The sequence below is a fragment of the Chroicocephalus ridibundus genome, chromosome 5 (genome assembly GCF_963924245.1).
Source record: "Chroicocephalus ridibundus chromosome 5, bChrRid1.1, whole genome shotgun sequence".
Lineage (NCBI taxonomy): Eukaryota > Metazoa > Chordata > Aves > Charadriiformes > Laridae > Chroicocephalus > Chroicocephalus ridibundus.
This window is the reverse complement of record NC_086288.1, coordinates 66,712,353-66,717,760: the sequence shown is the minus strand read 5'-3', so window position 1 is coordinate 66,717,760 and position 5,408 is coordinate 66,712,353.

Below are 5,408 nucleotides of genomic sequence, written 5' to 3'. Positions count from 1 at the left end.
TGCATCACGCAAGGTCTGTTTTGAGCTCTGTGTTTGAATTTTAGAGGTTTACATACAGCTGTGGCTTCCATTCAGAATTTAAAAAAAATAAAAAATAAAAGAAAGAAAATTCCTCAGGCCTTAATTTTTAAAGAGAATCAAGACTGCTGATAGTGAAACTTCTAGAAACGGAGCACACTTTCGTATCCTCATTTTCAGGGATGTTTTTTGTTCCTTTTTTCTTATGCATAACAAAATAACCTGAGAGTAATATATCGTACTACTTCTTCCCTTAGCATGTTTTCCCCCTGCCCCCTTTTCCTTTACTTCTAATGCTTTCAGTAACAATTTCAGGTTATATTGAAGCTAAAACTGAATGCAAATATAACCATATCAACAGACTTTGACAGAAAAGGATAGAAGATTGCAATTTTATGTAAAACATAGTTTTCATTAGATTTGTGCATATATTGAAATACAAGAGGATTGCTGTATTAAAGTTTAAGAAATTCTATTATAACTGGACTGACATAGAAAAGTCCTCAAAAGAGAAGTGAAGAAGTTTTTCCAGACGGATTTTTTTTTTCATGGATAATACTGTTGTTATTTTTCCCCAATCCAGACACTTTGTTCCAAAATCTAGGATCCTACCTCATGCTGCTGGAGCAAAGCAGATGAGGGAGCTACTTCTGCCGTAAATAAAATCTGCTTTTACTTGCAAGGAGCACAGAGCGCATGTGCAATGTATTTTTGAAACGTGCTAAGGAAACATGCTGCTGCTAATGAATAAACAAGAAAACAGCCTGGTTAAGCCTGGCCTATCTAATACGAATAAACAACATGTAAGACTTGGCCAGGTAAAGGTAGATTTAGATTTAATTTTTTTCCTCAGCATTTTGTGGAGTCCTGCATTTGGGACTTTTGTTTGAGGGGAGTTTCCGCTTAGGCTCAAAGTACTAGCAGACGCTGGATGCGGTTTCCACTTCTCGCTTGTTTTCTGTATCCTGCTTGATTTTTAAATAATTTTTTTTCTTCCTCTCCAGTTGTAGGGGGTGTGCAATAAAGTGCTGCTGGTCTGTTTACTCGTGCCGTAATTTGATTGTGTCTCTTGCTGTGGACACGTTGTTTTCTTCTCCTCTGCACCACCTGTGACAGATGGGGGATTTTTATTTTTTTTTTTTTTCGAACTACCCCTCCACAGAGCTGCAAGGCCCCCAGTCGGCCTTCAGCTGTGCTCCTGGCTGGTTAGGATCATCTGGTGAGGCGAAATTAGTAAAAAGATAAGTAAGGCTGGATTGAGATGAGGAAAAGGAAGCTGAGCAGTTTGGGAAACTGGGAGTCTGTTCCTCTCACTCTCGGAGCAAAGAAGGTAGGAGAGAGCCAGGCCCACAGTGCTGGAGGCATGAAGGAGGCAGAGGCCTGTGGAGAGATGCACCGGCAACGTCCGAAAGCTGTCTGTGCTCTTAAAGTAAGTGACCCCTGAATTATCTGCGGCCGGGGTTGGGGGGGAGTGATGAGTGGGTTGGTGGTATAATTTACTGATAGGTTTAGGTAAGAAGAGATACCAGGTCACTTGTGACCTGGATGGGCCCTAGTCCAGAGCCTGTTACGTGGGTAATGCTCGGCCATCTGTTCCTGGCCATGCAGTCAGGCGTGCTTTGTCTAGGTCTGTGTGGAATCTTTGCAGAGCAGCCCTGTTGTATCTGAACTGGAACACCTCTTAAATTCTATCTCTGCAGCCCCTAGTGCTGTGGAGATGCAATGGCATCAAGTTTAGCTGCAGCATAGCTGTCTTGTACAAAGGAGGATATATTGGCAAGTGCATTCTGTCAGTGTAACCCCTTGCTTTTATATGTGTAAACATGAGGTTTTTCCCCCTCTTGCTTCCCCTATTAGCTGTCATTTCCTTGCCTATTTTCAGTCAATCATCCCAGTCATGTTTCTCGTGGGCGGCAGGGGTGTTAAGCTTGCGGCCGTGGCGGACGGGAGGCGCTCGTGCCTGTACTGTGCGATGGTGGTCTCAAAATGGCGGTCGCGGGGGGCAGAGGGGACTTGCTTCAGTAAACTTTTCATAGCTGTCAGCATGCAGCAAAACAGCAAAAAAAACCCCAACCAACCAATGAACCAACCCAGCTGATACCTTCTGGCACTCATGGCAGAGCAGCAGGTGTGGAGAGGAGGCAGCATTTGGGAGTACGAAAGACTTGGGAAGATGGAGGAAGACTGAAAAATAGTAGTGATGGTCAAGGTAGCAGCAGTTTGAGAGAAACTCTTGTCTCTTACAGTCCTAAAAAGTTAGCCATTGCTCCACGGGTGTCACTGTATATCCAGCTAGATACCCTGGTAATACGGTGTGATTTTTGCATTGAAAAAAATTAGTATTTTGAAATTATCGTATGAAAACAGTGAATACTTAACTGCTGGCCTTCAGTATTTTAAATCAAAATAATTATCCTTTAAAGTCTGAGGAGAGCATTAAATTAAAATACCCCTGGTATTTCCCGAATCTTATTTTTCAAGGTTTCTATATACCTCTGCGTATGTATACATATGCACACAAGTATATGCATAGAGAGCAATGTGACACTGCCAGCTGCAAGCAGGTTTTGCATAGAGCAGCTGAAATATACGTTTGCTGGCAGCAGAGGGAGCTATTGAAGCTTTTATTGATCATTCAAAAACCTTTTGCAGTGTGTCAATGTACAAAAAATCCAATTTAAATTTAATTTAATTGAAGATCTGAGGTGCCTCACTGTTTCTCTGCAATAGCGTTTTGCTGTCCTAGGGGTGAGTGGCCAGGTCTCCTGTGCCCCAGCAAAGGAAAGGGTGAGGTGGGCACAAAGGCAGCCTCCTGGAAGTAGCTGCTGCAGTTATTAAAAGGAACAATGTAAACTTCTCCCTAAGCCAAATTTTTAATCAAAGCAATGAGGAAGAACAGGATCTGTGTGGCGTACGTCAAAACAATAGCGGTGTGCGTCGGCTGGTAATTAATGCTCACGCATGACTCTGGAAAAGTAATTCCCAGTCAGGGTGTATTATGTGTGTTATTTTGTAGGGCTTTTGATAATTCGTCTTGATTTTGATTAATGTTGAATCTTTAGTACATTTCTTTTTTGCAGATGTTAACTGGATGAGTTTCGTATGCAAGTCTGCATAAACAGGAGATTCATCATTAACAATAACCAAAATCAGACAGCAGCATTGTTCTGGCAAAGTATGCTGTATACTTATTAGACTAACCCCTGTGTTGCTTTTATCTACCAAACTGAAATTTGTGGGGTTAAAAATCTGTAATATTTCCTCAGTTGTGGAGGTGGGTTCTGGAGAAAATTGTACCGCTTTTGGCCACAGCAAAGTCTCTTAATATACCACATGTTGTATTGGCAATGGGGAAATTTGCATGGGTCTTACTTTTTTCTGAAGATTATATGGAAAACTTAATCTGATGGATGTCCCTAAGTTCATTTGGTACCATCTTGCTCCTGGAAGATGTTCTCAAATAAGAACTAAAGAAAAGTAAAGCTGTATTTAGATACCAACCTTTAGATGTGAGATGGAAACAACTTAGGTTATTCATTCTTGGCCAGATCCCTACAGTTTGTCCTCAAATACTTAAACAGTATTTTAATCTTGTTCATGCATTCATTTTGCTCTGTAGTTATCTTGCCTTTGTCACTTACCTTCCTTTCCTTTTGCATAAATCTAGTTAAGTTACTTGCTATCACTTGGTAGAGCTCCAAGTTTTAAGAGCAGGGGAATACCATGTGTGAACACAAATGATTGAAAATCTGGCCATGCTTGAGGTTGAAGTGAATAGCTGAGGGTGTTGCCTTTCTCCTTTCTGCTTCTGCATCCTCATAAAAATCAAGGTAATCTCTAGCTCAGAGTAAATAGAAGAGAGCTTAACGAGCAAGCAAATTAAACTGTAGTCCTCATGTGACATGGTTTTATTGTGGGGTTGGTTCAGTGCTTAAGTCCTCTGCAACCTGACACGATATTGGGATGCTGTATTTCCTGAAAGATTTGGATTTTTTGTGTTTTGCTACGGAAGAAAATGTTTTTCAGTTGGTAATGTACAGTAATTGAATTATGAAGTACAGCAAAAACTTGTTAAATCCTTTTTAATCTATAATAATTTCAATCACATTTCAGAGCAGGGGATCCCCATAGTAACCTCCATAGTTTTGTTCATGATGATTGTGAGATGACTGCTTGGGATCTGTACTTCAGCAATTGGGTTAAAACCAAAATCAAGACAGCCATTGTCTGTCCTGCTTCATCTAGAGAATCCTGTTCTCCGAATTCAGTTGTTCAAGGAAATGTTGGTTTTCTCTGACTAAAGGAGAAAGAGGTGGTGAGTGGGGGAGTAAGTCTGTTTAATAAAGTTGTGTTGTGAAGTTGGATTAAGCCATGTTAACAAACTTGAAAATTATTTAACAAAAATTTTAAAGCAGTGCTAAGGCATTTAATTGTTATAATCCATTTCAATTTCTTACAGAACCCAGGATGAACACTTAATTTCTTCCAGAATATCAACAGGTCGTTGTTTGACACAGAAAAATTCCCAAAGCAGGTGGGACAGAGTTTGTAGAAGTGGTCAGTCAGTAGTAGTATCAGTTGTAGGTGCAGGCAGTATTTCCTGTTTTCTGTTTATCCAACTAGTTCAGTTCAAGGATTGCCTGATCTAAAGTTTAGAAAATGAGTGTGAAGGTTCAAACTGAAGGGAAGTTTAAAAACAAACCTCCTTGAGATGCGAAGTGAAATTGTTAATGGAGAGGGGAGTCCTGAGACTGAGGTCTCTTGCTGTTTATGTGAACGCATGAAACTTGGAAAGCCTGGCCAGGGAAGGAGCTGAGGAGTTTCTGTTTTGATTTCATGATTGTAGGAAAATAAATTGCCTTTACCAAGGGCAGTTCATGTTAAAGATCAATGAAAAAGTCTCACTTAATCTGCTTCTAACAATTACTCTTAAACATTGTATGATATAGGTGTTATAAAACTTGGAAGGACACAATGTCTGCAAAAATTCTGTTGATAAAATTTCCTTTAAAAATAAATTAGCTTTTAATGTAGAATGACGTTGATAAATTTACTTGTGTATTCAGCCTGTTAAAGAAGTTCGAATACGTTTAATTTTGAAGTGATGTTCTTGCATGATTTAGATGGATTCCATCTACATGGAAGGAGAGATGTCACAATTCAAGATAAATAATCTATTGAGATTCATTGTTTCAGTGTAATTAAGCTATACGATATAGGCATTTGAATAAACGTATCAAATACCATAAAAACAGGCCTTAATAAATGTTGAGATATTCTATGCTCATTTAGAAAAATGTGATACATCAGCAAGAATTAATCTTTTGGAAAATTAAATCACATTTAGGAAATTGAAACTACAAATACAGTGTAAGGTCAAGATTTTTTTT